The sequence below is a fragment of the Delphinapterus leucas genome, chromosome 1, assembly GCF_059928025.1.
Source record: "Delphinapterus leucas isolate spDelLeu-1000000601 "Yukka" chromosome 1, BTC_Dleu_Yukka2, whole genome shotgun sequence".
Classification (NCBI taxonomy): domain Eukaryota; kingdom Metazoa; phylum Chordata; class Mammalia; order Artiodactyla; family Monodontidae; genus Delphinapterus; species Delphinapterus leucas.
The window spans coordinates 48,456,229-48,480,098 of NC_143129.1; positions in this window are offsets into that span (position 1 = coordinate 48,456,229).

The following is a 23,870-nucleotide window of genomic DNA, read 5'->3' on the forward strand; positions in this document are numbered from 1 at the left end:
CTATAGCTATAAATATTTCTTATTACCATCTCAGAAAGTTCCAGAGGCCCTGGCCTTTCCAACCAAATATGGGATGCTTCTGGGTTCAAAACTGTCATTTACCTTTACACTTTTACTGCCTGGAATGTTTCAGGGAAATGTTCTGAAACACCATGAGCTCTCTGGGGCTCCAATAGCACCCTAATTCCAACAGTTAAGAAATATATAATTATTAAAATTGACTCTCTGCTTAAGATTGAGCTACGAAATACAGAAGAGAGAGAAAGAGTCTCTACTCACAAGAAGTTTATAATCTGGGATCAGAGACAAGACTCACACAGATGGAAGAATTTGTTAGCGAGACCATAATAATAATATCAACAGCTAATATTTGGCATGTATTCCCTAGTGAAAGGGATTGTTCTAAGTGCTTTACATGTATTATATCATTTTATTCTGAAAACTGTCTTACAAGAGAGATGCTTGCATCATCCCAGTTATATAAGAGAATACCTAGGATAGGATAGGTTGAAAACCTTGACCAAGGTCACACAGCTGGATGGTGATAAACCTAAGATTCAAAGCCCAGGCAGGCAGGTCCAGAGCCTGAATGCCAAACCTCTAACCACCACTGCCTTCAAATACATGTACACGTGTAAAGGTTAACACACGTGTGTGTACGTATGGAAATATCTATGTGATCATTACAAACTGAGAGCAGAGCTTACCAATTCAGTCCAAATAGACTCAGTACTTCAAGATCTTCCATGCATTTTAATCTATATTTGATTCGAAAATATGTATTAGGTACTTGTTACAGGCAGGTGAAAAAGAGCTAAGGCATAATCTCTGCCCACAAGGAGTATAAGACAAGGCTGAAAATGCTCTCACAGGGGAAGGAAGGAGAACATCACACAGTGCTGGGGACACAGAAAAGCCAGGATAATTGAGCTGGGTCAGAATTTCACAGGGATGGGACTTTGGGAGAGTGGGATGGCATTATTTATGTATGTTTATCTATAATCTGAGGGAAACCATTTCCATAGCACAGTTTTGTTCTATTACTTTCCTTCATGTTATTTTTCTGTACACCCTCTCAATTGTTTACTACACCTGGCCGGGCGCCATTCACCAAGATTGAAAAAGCAGTTGACCAGGACAAAAGAGGAAGACAGACTTTCATCCAGAACCTACGATGGACCAGTTTCAAGAACACCCAGAGGGTCTGATATGGACAAGTTCAGGGCAGCAGCTTCCACAAAAGAAGCATCCATTTCATAATAACTTACCAGCACTCTCAGTTTCTCCATTCAATTCCTCCATTCCTGCCTCACAGCCTCCTCTCCTCCTGCACATTCTGTCAGTTAGAAGGTTCCCTTTAACTGAGCAGTTTCTGAAATCTCACTCCTTGCAAATCATCTTTCCTAATATGAGAATATTGGCAAATTCCCCTTTGCCTCTCCCCCTCTAACCATGAAACTTTCAAACAACCTACTATCAGGACATCCAGTTTTTAAAACTATTCCCCCCACCATCCAAATGTAGTTCTAATATACTATCAGAACAACAGAGGCCTTCAAAAGCGAAAAAAGCAAAAAGTAACAGTAGTAATAGATTTTAATAAAAGTCAAATCTAAACAAGCCTGGGGAACCCATCCGAGACTTGGAAAGCCAGCGTTCCCATTACTCTCAAGCCCAATTCCCTAAAATAAACCACTGTATTTATGTTTTAGCTCTTAGGTCATCCCTCTGCCCCAACCTTGTTTTTAAAACCACATATTCCTCCTGAAACACATCTTCAGTACGCCTACTGTTCATTCATTATTTCTTCCACTAGCCATGATTTCTCCACCTTTCTAACCACCTCGACTCTCTGTACTAAATTTTACTGCCACACTATGTGTCTCTACTCTGTGTTACTGGATCCTATATGTTGAAAGCCCCTTGCTTCTTTGATGGGGCCCAGGTCAACTTGTGTAATAAAAGGGGAAGGCTGATAGAAGCATCATAAAAGCAGAAGATGTTATTGAAAATGTTTTTTCACTAAGTAGATACAATCCCAAAACACACACAGGGAAGATAAATAAGTGTGTGGCTCTGGAAAAGGAAATGAAACAAATATGGAGATTTGGCGACATCAAAGGAAAGCTCGCTATCATGTCCAGAATGGAAGGGCTGGGCAGAAACGACTTAAACATCAGTAGAAAGGCAGAATTCACTATGCATTTCTCTCAGATCAGAATCTTATACTTCTGCACACCTGATGCATAACTAGGACATTTGCATTTCAACAATGGGTGATGAAATGTACCTGGCTTACCCCATACCGGTTTAACACGTGAAGACCACATTGGAATCAACATTAATTACACTGTGTCACGTACTCTGCTAGACCTGGATTACTAGGAAAAGTAAATGTACAATAACTAGTGGAGGCAAAACAACATTTTGAATATATTCTGATTTTCTGATGTCTCCAACAAGAGATCACTTAATAAAATGGAATGTGATCTCTCGGCAAGTAAATTATCCAGCAGCAAGTTCTGAAGAAGGGATTTTATCCATCCTCATTCTAAGAAGGAAAAATGGATTCAGTAAGTATGGACATTCATGTGCCCTAAACAATGAAAAGTAGAAAGTAAGAAAATTAATGGCCACAAGTAAGGAAATAACTAGCAAGTTTTATCTGAATCATGCTGATAACTGTCATCAAAAGAGAATGAAGCAACCTAGAGATGAAAGTAAGATAATGATGTTCCTCAGACATATGTAAAGAAAGCAAAGGTTATGTAAACCCCACTCAGGGGAGCAGCAAGGATACTTTATTTACACTTAGGAGTTTAGCTTTCTATCTTTGTTCAGTGACATTATATTCTACTAGTGCAAAAAGTGCTGAAATTCATTATAAAAACTCATTGCTACAAATAAATCTGGAGAAATAGGGAGAAATTGGATAAAAAAAGATTACTTGGTAAAGAATTAGATTTTTGTAAAACAAATACAAATGAATGTTTTAAATTCTGGTTCCCTAAATTATGCTGAAAGAAAGCTTAAGACCTAAGTGGTAATAACCATTAAATGGATGATGAAAACCACCTGAAAAAGAAGGCAACCTCAGCCAACAACCTATTCATTTCCTTAGGGTTAACCTTTCACTCTTCTACTATTTTGTTAACAGAACTCGTCATTGACTTATTCAATTAAAACACTGTCTTATCTGGTCACTTTGGGAGGCAACAGCAGTTCATGAAATTGCCTAGGTTTTGAAAAAGCAGATGGATTCTAATGAGGGAGCTGCCATTTTCTTACCCAATGACCTTGAGAAATTTCTATAAACTCACCGTTTCCCCACATGCAGACTAAAGGCAATGAGACCTTGAGAGTGTGTTTGGAGGTTCTAGCAGGGGAGCATAGGGGCTTGTATACCCTTGACTGAAGAATGGTCCTCCTCTATCAGGGAAGGGCATCCTCGTCGACAAGGCACGTACGTGGAGCAGCGAGGGAGGAAAGGGGCACCCACCTAGCCAGCCGGATCAGATGAATCAACCCAGGTGATCAATGAGGGGACAGATGTCACTTAAGGGTACAAACTTACAATTACTAGATAACTAAGTTCTGGAGATCTAATGCACAGCATAGTGATTATGGTCAACAATACGGTGTTATAAACCTCAAAGTTGGCAAGAGACTAGATCTTAATTGTTCTCACCATGAAAAAGAAATTACAATTGTGTGTCAGAGGTATTAGCTAATGCTATGGTGGCAATCACATTGAAATATATAAATGTATCAAATCAACACTTTGCACACCTTACACTTACAAAAGGTTATATGTCAATTATATCTCCATAAAATTAAAAACTAAGACCACCTTGCAGGATTCATCTCTGGCTGAAATTAGATAAATACTTACAACATAGCACTTAGCACAAGGTAGGTAGTAAATATTACTTAATTTTTTCTTTCAATATCTTGCATCCCCATCATGATAAAGTCAAAATTCCATTCTAGGGCATTCAAGATTCTTCCAAATGCAGTACTGGCCAACCAGGACTGGAAAATGCTTTGCAATATTACCTGATGTTTCCCCTGCATTTTTTAATATGTTGGACCTTTTTCAATACTATGCTTGATCCTGACTACAGCCAGAATCTGCTGGGGAGCCAGTTAAATGATACCAATGTCTGTGCTCTACCCCAGGCCGATTAAGTCAGAAGCTCAGGAAGAAGATCTGCTGCATCTGTATTCGTTTTTAAGCACTCAGAGTGATGGTGACGTGCAGCTGTGGTTGACAACACTGATCTAGACCTTTGCAGCTCCTTTACCTCAGGAAAAGAATTATAAGGTAGAAAACAGGGAAGAATGGGATCTGTTATTGGCTTTTGGGTTTCAAAAGCTTAGCCTTCAGAAGGGATGAAAAAAACACAGGACAACATTGCAGCACTATTTACAAGAGCCAGGTCATGGAAGCAACCTAAATGCCCATTGACAGACGAATGGATAAAGAAGATGTGGTACTTATATACAATGCAATATTACTCAGCCATAAAAAGGAACGAAATTGGGTCGTTCGTAGAGATGTGGATGGACCTAGAGACTGTCATACAGAGTGAAGTAAGTCAGAAAGAGGAAAACAAGTATCGTATATTAACGCATGTATGTGGAATCTAGAAAAATGGTACAGATGAACAGGTTTGCAAGGCACAGGTGTAGACTTTCATTGGAAAAACTCACCAGTCTTCCTCCACACTCCCCTCACAGGACTCCCCTAGCCCCTTAGAAAACTGTAAACTACGTTCACCCAAATGGCTGGGAAGGGGAGCCATTAAACATTATATATGAATGTATATGCATTTACATATGAATGTATACATGCATATATACATTCATATACAATATATATATGTATACATATACATAGGTTTGTATATATGGCCACCAAAACACTTAACACATCATGTAGTATCTGGATGTTTGCCTGTCTCCTCCACTAAATTGTGAGCCCTCTGAAGGCTGGGATCATGTCACTCTCAACTTTATATTCCAGCATCTTGCACATAAGAAGTGCTCAACAGTTTGCTAAAAGAATGAACAAAATCATTAATTAATATAATAAATAGTTATCACACACAAGCCACAGTGCTACTTTTTCAAAATAATAGAAATTTTTCCAGAGTGTTACCTTTGGCAAAGATTGAAATGGAGCAGGACCCTATGGTCCTTGCCCCCCATGTCCTCTGCCTGCCTCTTGTCTGTGGTAAAACTTTAGCCAAAGAATATGTTTAATATGAGAAGTGAGAAAGTGCAGAAACAAAGAAAAACAGTCAAAGGAGACCGAATAATAATAGTTTAGTCATTAAGCATAGTCAATGACCTTTAGTTCCTCCTCAAGGGTTATAGATAATATTCTCAGCCATATCTTGTGAGCTGTCTTATCGATACTGAGACCTCCACCAGGTGGAAGAAGTGAACTACATGATGACCTGACTGTAACCATGACATAAGCTGCCACAATTCTGAGAATTGGCCTCAAAGGAATGGAAACAAAGCGAACCTGGAACTGAAGATTAACTGTACCTAAAACAGTCAAGATGACGCTGGTCACACCACTGATGACCAATTTCAAGAATACTGTCAGAGCTGACTGTATTGTTTCTGCGTGTAGCCCCCTCCCTCTGTCTATAAAAGCTCTTGCCCCCTGATTGTCGGTGGGAGGGTGGAGCCAGCCTTTGGACAGGCGTCTGCCCTCCCACCACCCCGCCGACCCCATCCCCGGTTCCTGGCATCGAAAGTAAAGCAAACTTTCCTTTCCACCAACCTGGCCTCGTTATTGACTTTTGAGCGGTGAGCCTGCGTCTACTTTAACCAGAATAGGTGAACTAGCTAGGTAATCAAACCCCAAGAAAATCACTTCCATTTTCGACTAAATGGAAGTTATTTCCGTACTTGTATGTAATGCTCCTGCCTTTCATCCATTGGTAGAATACCAATTGAGTGACTGACTATAACATGGGATTCAAGAGTGGTAAATGCCTAATTTGCCTCCAGTAGCAAACAAAAAAATTTGCTCCATGAAATAGCCATACAGTGGCTGCATACCCTCAAAATTCAATTGAATTGTTAAAACATGTGCAGTGTCTTTTTTATGTTTTGATTTCAAGGAATTAGCCAAAGTGATAAATATGACCACCATGTATACAAAAGCAAACTACACCCTAAATGAAGTAAATAAAATGGAAACAGAGCATTAAACCAGCTTCTGAGGGAAAATGTCTATTTATTTGAGATATTAAGAGTGGACAGGTGGAGTACGCACGAAGGCTGAAGGATTCATTCTTTTGAACAGGCTACTATAAAATGACTACATTGATCATCTAACTTTCAAACTGAGGTATCTTTGAGATATTCCACGTAACTGTGTGTTTGTTGTAATGGAGACATGATCATAAGCCCCAACTCCCGACTGTCCATAGTAACTTCTTTCATCCCCAGCTGGCCCCAAACTGTACCCTGTCCTTCAGGATGAAGACCTCACCTCTCTGATTCACCCTGGTCAGCCCTCTGGCCTGGGAAGTGTCAGTTCTAATAAGCAGGAGGAAAGGACTGGGATTCTTCAGTGAGCATATGGGAGAATGGAGGAGCGCCTGTTAAATGCCATTCATGGCTCTAAATAGCCATTCAGATTAGTGGCCTTGGTTCCTAAAGGATGGGTCCCACACTGATGTGTGTGCAGACCCCTTTCAAGGTCAGTGATCCATGCAACTTGAGTGGTAATGGGATCCGACCCTTAGTGTTGAAACCTGCACCTGTTAGGCTTGGAACAATGGGTCATTCTGAAGTCGGCCAGTGCAACTTGCTCTTTTCCAGACCCGTGAAAAGAATCTCATTTCTCTTGGAACTTGGCGATCACCAAGTAAAATACTTTGGCGCTATTTGCCAAATAGCATACAAGCCGTGAAAACGATGCTGTTACGAATGTAACACCACAGACCTGCTAGCCTCACATTATGAGAATAATGGACATTAATCGTGTCTTCCTTCCATTTCAGTGGACTGTGAATTAAACTCACATGAATGACTTGGAAGAGGAGCATGAATGTATATATGTGACCACGGCAGGGGGAGGAGGAGGGGGCTAATTAAAAATATGTGAAGGGCTTCCCTGGTGGCGCAGTGGTTGAGAGTCCGCCTGCCAATGCAGGGGACACGGGTTTGTGCCCCGGTCCGGGAAGATCCCACATGCCGCAGAGCGGCTGGGCCCTCGAGCCATGGCCGCTGAGCTCCGCAACGGGAGAGGCCACAACAGTGAGAGGCCTGCGTACTGCAAAAAAAAAAAAAAAAAATGTGAAGAGCACATTGACTCATAATTTGAAGCACTGGGCCCCAGTCTCACTTCTCTCAGTAGGTGTATGACCTTGGGTAAGTCACACAATTATGTTTCCCCATGGAATGGAGAGAGTTTGACCTGAGAGCGCTGTCAGAGCTCAGGAAATGTACCTTCCCTCTGCTTTGCTTTCAGTTTTATCATCTATTAAAGCTTTGGATTAAATCATTTCTAAGGTTTCTTCTAATTCTAAAATTCTATGTATTTAGTTCCTTGCTTTGTTCTATGATTCAAAAGTCTTAAAAAATCAATCCACACACTTCTTACCACTCAGCAGAATTCTACCCCTATAGTACACCATTGATTAAAATGTATATCAAGTAGTCACCTGAATCAGTATTTTCTAATTTTTCTAAAATGAGCATTGACCATTTGTGTCATTTTTAATTGGCTTAAGAAGCCAACAGCTTCAACCGCCATGCTCTGAAGTAAAAAAAAAAAGAAAAAGAAGAATCTTGCAATACTAATTTTGAGGAATGAAGATTCCACATCTTCGCTTCATAGTTGGTATTAGTTTGTAGGCACACTTCAGCACAGACTGCCTGAACCTTCACAATCCTGTTTCCCTTTTCTTCCTGGTAGCAAGCTAGACTACATTTCCTAGACTCCCTTCCACTTGGGCACTGTCATGTGACTTAGTTTTGGTCAGCAGAATGTGGGTGAGTGTGATGTGTGCATCTTCTAATTCTGCCCCTTAAAATCCTCCCATGTGTAATCCTTCACTCTATCTGTGTGTTTAATAAAGAGAATTCCAAGGACCTCAAGAGGCACAACCACAAGATGGAAGGTTCCCATGTCCCCTTTGAGCTTTGAGGAGAGCTACCCAGGAAAGCTGCATGACAAGGAACATCCCTGTTGGATTGTTGTTGAGCAAAAATAGAGTCTGTTAAACCTCTTAAATTGGGGAGTTATTACCAGCATTGAATAACTCTGATTAATGCTGTCGTGTTAAAGGGAAATTACTTTGATGCATTGGTAGCCTCCAAGTATATTACCAGACAAACTACCTTTGAGATCGTAGAATAGAAAGACTCACAGAGCAAGCTAACATGTTCCAATCATGTGGTTTATTGAATTAATTTAAAACGCACAGGAAGAAGCAAGGAGAAAAGATAAGGTGTAAGGATTGGGACCATACTAACTAAGTCTTGGGGTCCATGAAATTCCTATGTCCTGCCTCTATCTCTGCTTCAGCAAGCTGCCCTGTTGTGATGTGGTCATGAGGACCAGAGCTGGGGTTCAAGCAACACTCTCACTGAACCCTCTCCAGAGCCCACACACTGTCCAAAGGACCCTCATTGCTCCCTTCTCCTTTGGAACCCCCCACTTGATTTACCAAAGCCAATCATAGGAAACATCTAGGCCCAAGCCTTGCCACCCAAAAAATTTGAAGATAAAAGGAGAAATATGAGGGCCCTAAGTCATCCAACCTCCCTCTAATTTCTCCTAGTCCTGAAGAAAGGGTCCAGAAGATGTGCCATGCAGTCCTTTTGCCAATAGCTAGTGTCCCACCAAATATCAAGGAGGTGGTCCCTTCTTGTCATGAAATATTGGCTATTATTTTCTTCCCTGTTAGTTAGCTCTGTAAAATCCTCTGGAAAGCCTTCTGTCATCTCCAGCTTCTTTCCTCAAGACAAGTCAAAGTATAATAAATGGTGTTTTGCATATTGAGAGGACCACAGCAATTGCCCCAAAATTCCTCTTTAAATTATTCTAAGTTGACCTAATTTACGTGCCTTTATTAAGATGGGAGTTTATAAGAAATTACTCACCCTGCTATTAGAGTTTGCTCAGGAATCTAAACTTATAGCATTGGTGTAGCCTTCTTTAAGAAAAACTCCATTTTTAAAAGATCTTATTTTTACAAATTTATGGGACCATGTGAATACACTGGTAGGACCCCCTCTCAGGACCTTGAAAGCCGCCTATAAAAATGAGAAGCTCCGGGGCTTCCCTGGTGGCGCAGTGGTTGAGAATCTGCCTGCCAATGCAGGGGACACGGGTCCGAGCCGTGTCTGGGAAGATCCCACATGCCGCGGAGCAACTAAGCCCGTGCACCACAACTACTGAGCCTGCGCGTCTGGAGCCTGTGCTCTGCAACAGGAGAGGCCGCGATAGTGAGAGGCCCTCGCACCGCGATGAAGAGCGGCCCCCGCTCACCGCAACTAGAGAAAGCCCTCACACAGAAACGGAGACCCAACACAGCCAAAAATAAATTTAATTAATTAATTAATTTTTAAAAAAATGAGAAGCTCGGAAGCTTAAGCTTAATTCATTCACAGTAAACCCACCTCTGACTGAGGGGCTTCTTGAGTGGCAGATTTATTCTACAAGTATTTGGAGTTCTGTCTCTTCCTGCAAAGGAAGCTTGAAGAGAAAGTGCCAGGAAGAGAGACAGTCTGGAAATTTAAAAACTGAACTTCCATACTTCCAAGCAATTAAAATCACAGCTGAAAATGGATATTTCAGTAACATTCAGTTCACAGCTATCCTTTATTCCTCAGAAATAACCAGATGATATTTCAAACGCCTTCAGCAAAACTGTTGGTGGGCGGGTGGAAGGTTGACATCTCCAACTCCTAGGAAACAGACTTTGTGTTCTGCTTTGTGGCACTGTCTGAGGTATGACACACACACATTCATTATGCCTCAGAAATTAACCTGAAAAGAAAATGTGAGGGCTGCAAAGGTATTCGCTTTCTCAGCATAACCCCTTTCCAAGCTCGCCTGCCCCCGTCCCAGGGCTACTCACAGGTGGCGGGGCTATGGGAAGGAGACCAGGCACCAGGTGGACCAGGTCATTTTCTTGGTGCTTTGTCCCTGGCTTTTATTTTCTGGGAATCCCACAGAGTCAGCACAATCAGGATAAGCTGAGCTCATGTGCCGACAAAGAGCAGGCTTAGTCCCCTGGGTGCAGGGCTCTCCCATTTCCTTGACGTGCTCCTGATGGGAAAGGCAGGGGAAGGTGGGAGATGAACGTTAGAGAAAAAACCTTGGGTGCCTCTATCATTCGGCCCAGATCAATTCTTCACATCAAAAAGCAAACGTGATAGAAGAACAGACCAGTGACTCCAGAACAATCAGACGGGAAGTGTGACAAAGAGCTGGCTTTGTATTCCCAGTGGCAAACTTCTGTGTGTGTGGAAACATCTGGAGAGATGACTGAACTCAGTTTTGAACCAGATGTTAGACACTGTATCGATATGGCCTCTACCACCATCCTTCGTTTCCGTATCCGATGGTTTACCTGGATCCTCCCAAGGGACCTGGTACCCGAGCCCTGCAGCAGCTCAGTCCTTGCTTGCTGTGTGGAGAGGGTGGGGCTGGGGAGACACACAACGGCGGCTCCATCAGAAGTGAGACTGGCACTGGAGCTGCACCGCACGACTGTCCCCTTTCTTCCAAAGGGCAGTCTAAAAACGACGGCGTCTCACTCTCCTGGCAGAGCATCAGTCCTTCATGGAAGGGATCTACTGTCGGGACAACTCAGCAGCTTCAAAGGCCTGAGGGTTCCTGCGGCTGAGAGCAACCCCGTGCATGCGAACTCCAGGTCACCCCACAGTGGCGAGCACGCTTGTTCAGCTCCTCGCTGGCTGCCCGGCCCTGACGGAGGAAAGCGAGTCCCTGCTTTTAAGCCAGAGGAACACAATTACCTCCTTATCCATTTTTAAACAGCCTCTTCCCGTGCAAATCTCTGCTAATAAGCACAGCTTATCTTTATTTACCAGGTAGCTCCTTTCTCTTCGGAGATACCACCAGGCCCGATGAAGGGAAGCAGACAGAAAAGCATTTCCTACAAAATGACAAGGAGACAGCACTATTCTATCTAAAAATACACAGATGTCCTTCTCCTTGGTGGATGCTGACTTGCTATAGATAGTAGGAGACAGTGTTGGAAGAAGTCTTAAGAGAACTCTGTGTGGTCTGTAATTGATGGGCGTCCCCATTTAACTGCTCTGTGTCCTGCTCATCCTTCCACCAAATGAGCTAAACAGCAAAAAGCAAAAGAAACTTGAGGGCTTCCCTGGTGGCGCAGTGATTGAGAATCCGCCTGTCGATGCAGGGGACATGGGTTCGTGCCCCGGTCCGGGAAGATCCCACATGCCGCGGAGCGGCTGGGCCCGTGAGCCATGGCCGCTGAGCCTGCGCGTCCGGAGCCTGTGCTCCGCAATGGGAGATGCCACAACAGTGAGAGGCCCGCGTACCGCAACAAAAAAAAAAGAAACTTGAAAGCCAACTGGTCTAGCCCCTGCCTCTGAATAGACAGTTACACTTCACCCTTCAAAATCCTTAGATTAAAGGCTCTTATCAAGGATGCATGGTTTTTGTTTTGTTTTGTTTCCTTTTCTTTCTCATAAACCGGGAGTGAAAGCCCTTATCCTGAGTCCAGATACTAGAAATTCCTTTTACTGAAGCGTGCACTTCATGACTTTTATGCCACTTTAATGCTAAAAATGCTACTTCCCTAATTAGGTGATTCCTATGCAGTATAATAACAGCTCTGTCGTATTTTATTTTATGGATCTTTAGAATACCCTGGAATATACAAACCACAGCCACAGGCATGAAATATATATTAAAGGATACAGCAAGTTGGGACCCCTAATCTCTAAATCTGTCCATTTGCATTATTATAAAGACTGAACAAGATAAGTTTCAGTCCTATAAAACCCATAGACCTAGTAAAGACTCAAACCTCTGTCTCAATTTCACGGGGAGCTAGAGGGAAGCACGTTCCCAAAGTGGGTGTCGTTAAGGGAAAGTAAATACCCTCCTCTAGGTCAAAGTATTGCTAATTTCCCAGGCAAAATATTTTTTTTTCCCATTCTAGGAAAATAGGCTATATTCTGCCTAGCTCACCTACAAAAGGCTTCAAAGATCAGAAATGGTCCCAGGATGACCTGAACTGTGAGGTGCTCGGGGGCAAGGAAATGTATCTTATTCATTTTTTTTAAATCCCTGACATTGCATAGAGACGGGTGGTGGTGATATGATGATGACAGCAACTATGCTTTGTTCAGCACTTACAGCGTGCCAGGGACTTTGCTACATCCTTTATGTGCATTAATTCACTTAGTCCTCACAGCAACCTGTGAGGCAGATACTATTAACAGCCTTATTCTATAAACTCAGAGTGTCTGTTAAGTAACTCCCCAAAATCACACCTCTAGTAAGTGACAGAGAGGGGATTGAAACCCAGATCTTTCTCCAGAACCTGTGAACTGAACTATTCTGATAATATAGCCTGGTGCATGTTAGATGCTTAATAAATGTATGTTGAAGAAAACTGAGCAGATGTAATGGAATTTGGTGGAATGCTTCTCTCCCTACTTCAAACTCCTGTCTGACTTGCAAGGGCATTGTTTGTTACAGGCTACATTACTTTGATTATTATTATAGTCTTAGCACTCCAAACTAGACTACAATTTCCCTGAGGGCAAGGCAATATATTCTTCATAATAATAATAGGTACTGTACCAAGCTCCATCCTTTATATATATTTTTTAATCCTTATAATAATTCTGAAAGTAATATATTATTATCCCCATTTTTCAGATGAGTAGACAAATGCAGAGAGGTGAATGAAGGCTACAAAGCTGGTAGTGGGAGATTTAAACACCCTCTGTCCACCTCCAAAGCCAGTGCAATTTCCACTCTGACCCGTGGCCACTTTTTTGACCTTTGTGTCCTCCAGGTGGCATAGAATACAATGCTGTAGCAAGCACGAATCAGAGAATCACCATCAGATATATGCAAAATAAGAATCACTTTTATTTTTCAACTTTGCTCTCCTGAGAGTAGGTATCTTACATTATCCAAGTCTTGAAATTCACCATGATCCAAGAAATTTGGGTATTATCACCTCCATTCATAGCTCTGTCTCCTTGTTGGCCTTGTCAAAATCATGGAACTCTTGTTGAGAGGAGGAGAGGAGCTGGAATGTTATACTCTTGGTCTGGTCTGGCCTGGTTCTCTGCCTGATCTCATTTGCTTGGATGGGCTACAGAAAGTCAGCAGTAGGGGGTCAGGAGGTTGGAGGTCAGAGTCTGTTTATGTGAGAGGGCTAGACATAGAAAGAAACCCTTCACTTTTTTTTTTTTTTTGGAAGATAATATATTGTAGAAGAATATCTTTATTAACTTGGAGCTGTAGAAAGATATCTTAGAGAAGACAAAAATGTCTATATATTAAGGAAAATGATAAATCCAACTGCAGTAAAATTCAGTGTTCCCAATCATCAGAAAACACAATAAAGAGATAAAAGCCAAAGAATGGGAGAGAATATCTTACAATACATAGGACCGATAAAAGACTTGCATATGGAATATTTACCAAATAATGTTTTTTAAAAAGAAAAACCAATAGAAATATGGACCAAATATTTAAATGGGTACTTCACAGAATAGTAAACCTAAATGATCAATAAAAATAAGTGAAAGTACTCAATTTCAATAGTAAATCAAATTTAAAACCACAGCCACCAGATTGTCGAACATTAAAAATGAGGATATAGAGCAATAGGAATTTTCATATGCTGCAACATAATGTGTAAATTGGAGGAAACCCTTCACTTTCTCGGTCCTGTCTACTCTATATCCCAGGGCTGGCATCGCATCACTGCTAACATTTACAGCATCTGTTGGCTCGGCTAACAGTGCCCCATGTGGTTTCCATGGCTTTGATGTCCTTGAGGGAGCCAGACCAATTTCTCTAGCAGCTCCAGCTCCCAGAGGGACAACAGTGGTTTCCTAGATCCTAACACTGTCACGTGCTATGTCCACTTCCGAGGGTAGGGTGTTCTCCCAGAATCCCCACCCCATCTGGCCATCCAGTCCCACCTCCCTACAAGCCTGAGGATGGATGTCTGGCACAAGGCAAGGGTGCTTCCTTGAACTTAGACTGTAAAGATGTACCACTTCTATTCTCAGTTGAGGACTTTCTCCTTGGGGTAATGACCAGCCACTGGCTGGGGGTATGAGGAAGGTTACCTTTCCTTGATACTTGGTCACTTTTTATGAAAGAATGCAAGAGTTAACCTAAAAACAAGAAAGATCTGAAAGAGTGATAGATTCCTTGGCCAATCAGCCCCTTCATGTCTGAAATCCTTAAAAGAGATCTACCTAAAAAAATATTTTAGTTGAGTTCTCTGAGGACCTCCATGAAATGCATTTAAATAACAAACCCAGTTTAAACCAAGCCCTCCAAACTCTCTGATATCACTTAGTGCTCATCCGTGCAGTTGACTTTCCACTTGGACATAAGGAAGAGGACAGGAACCATATCTTCCCTGCACTCCCAGCCCTCTGTGTATCCCATAGTAGGTACTCAATAAGCATTTGTTGAATGAATATTGAAAGTCATCAGAGAGTCTCATTTGGCCTCCAGATATAAAGTATACTGAGTCATAGAGGATAACAGAATAAAGGCACCCATGTGGTCCCTGGCTGTCAGTGGAGCTAAGCTCTTAGTACCTAATAAAAAGTAACAGGGCTCATTTGCAGCTACATGGATGGACTTAGAAATTATCATGCTAAGCGAAGTAAGTCAGAAAAAGAAAGACAAATATCATATGATATCACTTATCTGTGGTGTCTAAAATATGACACAAATAAACTTATCTATGAAACAGAAATAGATTCACAGACATAGGAAATAGACTTGTGGTTGTCAAGGGAGAAGGAGACTGGGGGAAGGTGGATTGGGAGGTTGGGATTAGCAGATGCAAAGTATTATATATAGGATGGATAAAAAACAAGGTCCTATTGTGTAGCGCAGGGACTTATATTCAATATCCTGTAATAAACCATAATGGAAAAGAAAAAAGAATGATTAAAAAAAAAGTTACGGGGCTCTTTTGACAGGACCCTTTGGCTTCTTGACAATTACAAGTGAATTTTGGGAATAAATATTTTGACGTCTAGACCGGAAGCACTAGTCATCTGAGGACGAGTGAGATTGACAATCTATGATGGGACAGCAGAAATTAGGAACTCGGCATTAGGTTGTGAGAATGCAGTTCGGTAGGAGTTGGATGAGGCATGGAAGCCAGAAGACCAGATTCAGACATGAACCTTTCTTCCAAGTCCCACCAAAATCAGCCTTCAGCATGTAGCTCCAGTGCACATGGGCTGAGGGTGAGCCTTGCTCCTCAGTGTAGTTGCTTTATTCCCCTTCGTGTACATCTTGGCCTGGCAAAGTCCCCAGCTCTACCCAGTCCCGTTGAAACCTAGTCCCAGCTCTACCATCCCATTTCTTGTGGGGCAAGTCACTCAATTCCTCATCTATAGAATGGGCACAATTCATATCTGCTGTACTTGACTCAGTGTTCCAGAGGGAAATCATATGAGATTATTCATTCATCCTCTCATTTATTGAGCTAGATGACATCATACTGTGAGTGAGATTGTGAGAGACACAATGATGAATCAGACTGGCTCTTTCCCTCGGGGATCCAGGCAATGTGCGTGGCAAGGCGGGTCTCTATTCCAAGGTGGAAATCATTAGTCCAAGAGAGGTCTCGATTCTGGGCTATGGGAGCTCAGAGGGAAGATGGATTATTCCAGAAGGAGGTATGAAGGAAGGCTTCAGAATGGAAGCTGCAGCTTTTGAGCTGAGTCTCAAGAGTTAAAATGGAAGCAGTTTGGAAACAAAATTCCTATGCAAACATTGGGCATAGGTTATAAATAATAACTAATTTATGAAATTCACTGTGTTCCAAAGTAACACCTGACTAAACTTACGCAGACTTCAAGCAAATGATAGATAGCATTTATCTAGAGCTTGCGAGGCACCAGTTACTGTATCCTTTACATTTGAGAGCTCATGTCATTTAAGCCAAAACCCTGTGGAGCAAGGTCTAGTATTATCCCCACGTTACAAACAAGGAAGCTGTGGCTCTCAGAAGTTGAGTTCCTTGCCCATGGTCACACAGACGATAAATCGTAGAGCCAAGATTTAAACTCAGGTGGTCAGAATTCAAATATTGCCTCTCCGACAAAGGAAAAGAAATAACAAGGTGACTGCTCAGATAATTCAGTCCCCTCAGAACTGTGATTTTGAGAGATATGCATGTTGGATCCTGGTGAATTACAGCACAACCTATCCGGGAAATTACATTTCAGACTGGGAAGGTACAGGAAGAAAACGTCCTTCCTCATGGGTAGGTATAATCTCAAGGAACTCCGGAGTAATTTGCACTGTGGCCAGTAGATGGCAGAAAGTGACAAGAAAAGGACTGGAAACCACAGCGGGACACCCAGCTGGCTCCCAGTTTACACCACAAAATGTATTTTGCCTACAGTACGGTTTGTTTAAAGTAACAATTTTTTTCCTCAGAGCGAGCTAGCTCCCCAGTACAAACTGTAATTGATTGAAACTCTCCAGTCACGGAGTCCCAGTACCATGAGGAGGGACTACCTCAGCAGCTTCCTCTATAAAACTTTCATCCACCTCTGGTCAGTGCTGACCAAGCCACCCCGGGCATCATCCCCAGCCTCTTTTTTTCCTGCAGGAAATCTTGGGGCTGTGCAAGTGATAATGCCTGGAAAGTACTTGGCAACATCTGAAGAGTTCTATGCCTGCTGAGTTAAGACAAAAGCCAGCAGCGTATTCCTTCAACAAGGTGTGTTAAGCCCCTATTGTGGGCCAGGCTCTAGGTTCAACCCAAAGCTTGCGGTTGCTATATATCTCCTCCTGGTTCCGCGGCTGCTCACTATTGCAAAATGAGCTAGGAAAGTTAGTGCTGTGGATTCATTTCCTGAGTAGCTCTGCCACAAAACTAGGAGAAACCAAAGATATCCTGGAAACTTGAAAAGAATTACAAGATATCTGATTGTCATCTTAGATGATAGAAGAGCTAATTATTAAAAAAAAAAAAATTAGCATTCAGAAGCTATAAAGGAAAGTATATTATTAAACTTGATTATATAAACATTTTAATCTTCTGAACTGCAAAAAGCATTTTAAAAGTCAAAAGAAAAAGACTGCAAAACATATGACAAAGAACTAATATTCTTAAATACAAATATGCTAAGAACTCATAAATTAATAAAATTTGTATATCAGTAACCCTTTTAAAATCAGTAATATGGGAAAAGGCAGGCAGGTCACAGGATTTTTTTAAAATGAGAAAACAGCCAATAAAACATTGGAAATTGGCTCAATTTCATTTATAACTAAATAAATGCACATTTAAATAGCTTACTTTTGAGTGTAGCCCTCTCTCAGGCTATTGATAAGTATAAATTAGCAAAACTTTTCCAAGAGCAATTTAACAGCATTTAGAAACATGTCTGCATGGCCTTGACTCAGAAATCTCAGTTTTCTCTGCTTCCCTCTCTCCCTGGGTGCACTCAACCCGTCCCATATTTTTAAACATGTCCTATAAGCCAATGATGCCCAAACTAGCCAGCCCTGACCACTCCTCTGCCCCAGGCTCCTTTCTGAACTGGTCCCCCAGCTGTGTGATAGACACAGAAAATCTCAGTCCACACAGGGACTCTTCTTCCCTGCCCCACCTCCTCAAACTTGTCCTTCCTGTCCTCCCCTCCCACCCCTTCTCAAGTAAGTAAGCATTTTAGCAAAGTCTCCAGACCCAGGAGTCATCCTTGATACTCCTTTCTCTCTTTGACCATGCCAGAAACATTTTCATCTTGGGACCTTTGCGCTTGCTGTTCTAGAATGTTCTCTCCCTTGCTGTGTGATGGAAGCTCAGATGTTCAGCCCAATGTTCAGGTCTCTCATCAGAGAAGCCTTCCCTGACCACTGTCTCTGAAACAGCAACGCTATTGCTCTTCACTTCCTCGCCCTGCTTTGTCATTCTTAGCACACATTTTGACATATATATGCCTATTTATTATCTTTCTATCCACTAGCAGGTAAATACCATTAAAACAGGACCCTTATCTGTCTGCAACACAGTGTTCCTATTACCTAGAACATTTCCTGGCACATAGCAAGCTCTCAAAAATAGGTGTGGAATAAGTGAATCTAGGACTTTATCCTATAGATGCTCATTGCAGACTATATATATATATATATATAATATTTATAAATAATCTGTGATAATATTTAATATATATTCAACTAAATGTGCCTTAATAGGGACTAGTTAACAATTAAATGAATTATAATTTTTTTAAAAAAACTTCAATTTCCTCATATGGAATATAGAGGGGATAGAAGTTTCTACCTCATGTGGGTTTTATGAGACTAAAATAAAATGATGCCCAGTAGTTGGTACATAGACACACCCAATAAATGCCAGTCACTGCTTAGCAGACATTTTCTTTAAATGAGTGAAATCAAATGTTCTGATGTGGAAGACGTCCACAGCATGTCGTTAAATAAAAAAACAAAAGTTGCAAAGCAGTGTGAATACTAATACGGTGCTAGAAAAAAGCCCAGAAAATATCTGGGAACCACCCCTCAATCCGATGATGACTGTGGCAGCTACCTACTGCAAATAAAGTTCTCAGAGAAAGACCTGGGGAAGAGAGCAGGAACCAGGCACATTACTGTTTTATTTAAATATACTTCTGTATTGTTTGAATGTTTTGCAAAACATATTTACTACTTTTACAATACATTTTTTTTTAGTTTTGAAAGAAGATGGTACATGGAAACCAGAGGAGTCAGAGCTTCTCAGAGAACCACTCCATTGTTAGGCTGCAAGAGGGAAATGCGTTGACCTTCCGGAAAGCTGAAGTCAGCTAGTAAAAGGATTTTGACCCCAACTTGACTTGCATTTTCAGAGATGAAATCTGATACTATACTGAAAGTTTGAGACAAATGCATTCCACTCAAAGCTGGTGAGAAAACTTCAATTGTTAGATTTGAATTTTAAGCAAGCTCACAGGATGACGATGAGGATTAAATGAACTAACAAGTTTGAAACACAGAGCCTTGTACATAATGAATGTCCATTAAATACCAGCTGAGTCAGAATCTGATGCAGAGAGGAACATGTGTAAGGACCGGAGAGAGTTATTAAACTACATTTACCGTTTGCTTCTTTCACTGACCAAATGATAATTGAGCATCTACTATGTACAAGGCACTGGGGCAGGTATAGGACAGAGCAGACAGACTTCTTCTTTGCCCTCTGGAGAATGCCTTCTCTTAGTTCTTACACAGCTGCAGGGCTCCTGGGGTTAGCCAGGACTTGGGGAAGCTTGGTTATTCACGTATCATGCTGTATTTTTTGTCTACAATTAAGTATATAAAGTGATAGAAACTCAATGGCTATCTTTAAGCTTAGAAACTTAATCTGTGTCACAAGTGCTTTCTTGAGCAATGAAATGCATGAAAGTTGTCCCTAAACAGCAGTATTTCAGAAGGGTAATTTGGATGAAATAACATACTTCACAAATGTCAACAGGTTTATTGAACCGTTCATGTAGCATAAATGGCAGCCATGAGGGCTCTAAGGAGACAGGTCCACACTTTTGGTGCAAAGTAACCCATTACCTAAGGAGGGGACTCTCTACAAGTAAAATTGAAACTCACGTTACTACACTCATGTACGAGAATCAAGACTCCCATGGATCCTTCTGGAACATTGTTTACTTGAAGAGGCCCATGCATCACAAGCCCCAGCCCAGGGAGGAGGCATCAATGGAGGGAGGCAAATTGGGATACAATTTCAACATAACCTCCCTGAGCAGCTTCCCAGGTCCAAACTTGGGGGACTCTCCCAGAAGGAGCGTAGTCCGCACAAAAAATCATACACATTTGCAACTGTCTGCTTACATGAGTTTGTTGTGTTGGCCCTCCATCCATTCATTTCACAAGAATTTCTTTAGAATCACTGCCATGCACCTTTTTGACTCCTCTCATGAGGAACAATCCAGCACCATGCTCAGAGAGGATGCTCCCAAAACCATCTGTAGATGTTCGGAACAAAAACAAGTGGGCTTGAAAAAAATTTAGATAACTCCTTTGAACAGAAAACATTCTAGAGCTTTGCTCTGTGTTTCTTCCACACTACCTTGTGCTCAAGCAAAGCACTGAACAGAGGACACGGCAATAGCAAGGTTGGCCATGTTATTAATATTTGTGGAAGGGGGCTGAGCAAGACTAAATTGAAGGCCATTGAGACAATTCTGGGATGGCTTCCATGGAAGCAGGAGACAGGAAGAAGCTAGTTCTGGCTGCCCGGTTTTGGTGACGCTTCAGAACTAACCTAATCCCACCAGCTGTTGCTCCTTATGGGGCGTCCTTTCTACCTTTGGTTTAAACTAAGCCAGATCTCACCAAAAGTTGGTTCTGTTTTAAATCTTCTCCCTCCTTTTAAATGATGAGCTAAGTCCATATCACCTGATATAGGAAGTTGCCCCCAAAGACACTCGGTAAAACTCAACAGTAAGAAAATAAACAACCCAATTAAAAGATATACACCCATTTGGTGTATGCTTTCACCAAAGAAGACACAAGGATAGAATACCAAAAAATACTCTACATCGTATGTCATCGGGGAAATGCAAATTAAAACAACAATTTTACACACCTATTAAAGTGGCTAAAATCACTGACAACACCAACTGCAGGCAAAGATGTGGAGCAACAGGAACTCTCATTCATCGCTGGTAGGAATGCAAAATAGTACAGCCACTTTGGAGGTCAGTTCGACATGTTTTTTACAAAATTAAACGTACTCTTACCATAAGATCAAGCAATTGCACTCCTTGGTATTTACCCAAAGGAGTTGAAAACTTATAACCACAGGAAAAAAAAAAAAAAAACCTGCACATGGATGTTTATAGCAGCTTTATGTATAATTGCTAAAACTTGGAAGCAACCAAGATAAACTTCAGTAGGGGAAAAGATAAACTGTGGTATACCCAGACAATGGAATATTATTCAGCACTAAAAAGAAATGAGCTATCAAGCCGTGAAAAGACCTGGGGGAAACTTAAATGTATATCACTAAGTGAAAGAAGTCAATCTAAAAAAGCTACATGTTCCATGCATGACTCCAACTACATGACATTCTGGAAAAGGCAAAACTGTGGTACAATATTGTGACTCATAAGAAAAATATATATTTGGTAGTTCAGATGACAAAAAGATATTTCTCGTATATATTTGGGCTTTGGCCATGGTTCTTGGCTCATAGGTCCCAAAACCTTTAGAATTTCCTAAATGCTGAGTGTTCAAGGTGCCTTTTTTATGTTAATGAGGTGACTTTGGGGGGATGGTAAGCATCTAAGGATGGGGGCTGATTGCTAGTGGAACCAATTCTGTGATTAGAGGGTTGGAACTTGCAGTCCCTCACCCCTGACCTCCAGGGAGGGAAAGGAGGTAGACTTTGAATCAGTTCCAAATGACCAATGGTTTAATCCCTCATGCCTACATAATGAAACCTCCATAAAAACCCAAAAGGATGGGATGCAGAGAGTTTCCAGGTTGGTGGAAATGTGAAGAGAGCATGCCCAGAGAGGGCGTGGAAGCTCTGCACCCTTTCCTCATACCTTGTCCTCTGCATCTCTCTCATCTGACTGTTCCTGGGTTATATCTTTTTATAATAAACCAGTAATCTAGTAAATAAAATGTTTCTCTGAGTTCTATGAGTTTCTCTAGCAGATTATTCGAACCAAAGGAGGGGGTCATGGGAACCTCTGATTGATAGGCAGTTGAGTAGAAGCGCAGTTGATTAGGAGCGGGGGTTTGCAATGGGCTTCTAAGTACTGGGTGGGGGACAAGTTTGTAGGACTGAACCCTTAATCTGTGGAATCTGATGCTATCTGTGGGTGGATAGTGTCAGAAATGAGTTGAATCGTAAGACACCCAGCTGGTGTCTCAAGAATTGCTTGTTGATGTGGGAATCCCCACCCCTACATTGGAAATTGGGTCCAGGATTCCATTTATATGGATACAGTAAAAAAAAAAAAAAAAGTCAGTTGTTGTCAGGAGTTACAGGGGGAAAGGATGACTAGGCGGAGCATAGAGGACTCTTAGTGCAGTGAAACTATTCTGTTTCATGCCATAATGGTGAATTCATGCCACTATAACTTTGTCCAAAGCCATAGAACGTACAGCACCAAGAGTGAACCCTAATATAAACTATGGACTTTGGGTGACTCTGATGTATCGCTGTAGGTTCATCAGTTGTAACAAATGTACCGCTCTGGCGGGAGATGTTGATGATGGAGGAGGCTCTGCATTTGTGGGGCAAAGAGTATATGGGAAATCTCTGTGTCTTCTCCTCAATTTTGCTGTGAACCTAAAATTGCTCTAAAGAAGTAAAGTCTAATTTTTTTTTTTTGTAAAGTTTGTGGTTGGTGAAGGGAACCCAAGGAGAAGAGAATGGGAGACAAGTCCTTAGCTATTTCTTTAGACATTAAAGAATACTTTTCAAAGCCAAGCCTGCTGTTCATTTACAGAAAAGTATGCCCAGATCCCAAAATTCTTTAGAAACATTTCTGTTCATTTCCTCCCAGATGTCTTACTTATTACTAATTCTAAAATTAAGTGCAGAACTTTGAGGGTGAGAATGATATTTCTGTTCATTTTTTAAAGAAGATATTTGAATATTCCTCTTCTCTATAACCATATACATTTCAAACATAAATCTTGAGTTAAAAGATAAACTACCCCTCATAAGCATCCCAAAGGAATTCCATTTAAATTAAGCAATTCCTGCATTTAACCTTCATTTCTTTGGATTTTCCCGACAGGTCTGCACATCATTTCCGACCCTACCCTCAACTCAAGTCTCTCCCAGCCATCTGTATCTGTCTTAGCAGGCTGTTCTTTCTAAGGGCAGGTCAGACGGGAAACGCTTCCATCAACTCAGCAGGAAACTGGTAGACTCATGTTCTACCTCCTTCCTTGACCACCACTTTCCCCCCTGCCCCCAGCATGGAAAATTCAGCATAATTGCGGGAAGAGATAGAGAAGGATGAGTTAGCTGTGGAGGAACACTTCACGGGAAAGTTACGGGAGGTCTGGGAGCATTCATATTATGAGGTAGTCAGTCATTCTACAATCTGCCTTTACAGAAGCCTTAGACGGAATAAGGGGTCATCAGCTGAGTCAGTCACTCAATACTCTGATCATCTATCTTGTGCCTTTGCTGATGCATGTGAGAAGTATCATCACAGATTTAAACTGGAAGACTTACACTTTGCAAGAAGCTTATTTCAATTGAATTCATTTTACTACAATTGTTGAGTACCATTTTAGCAAACGCCTAGGGCTATTGCTAAAGTGCTGGCAGTGTAACGATGAATTTAAACAAAAAGATTTTTTTTTTTTTTTTTGCCTTATGGAAACTAAGAAACTCCAGGCTACTGTTCTGAAAAACAGTCTCTTCCGGAGGAAATCATCATAGAAATAATTTAGAAAATTTAGGACAGTAGAAGAAAATAACCAACACGAGGCTCATCCCGATAAAATTTCAGAATACTGGGGGCTAAGAGAAGAGCCTAAAAGTGTCTAGGAATGGGGGAAAACAGAGGATGTATTTATAATGTAATAATACTTATTAAGAAGGTTTAGGAATCAT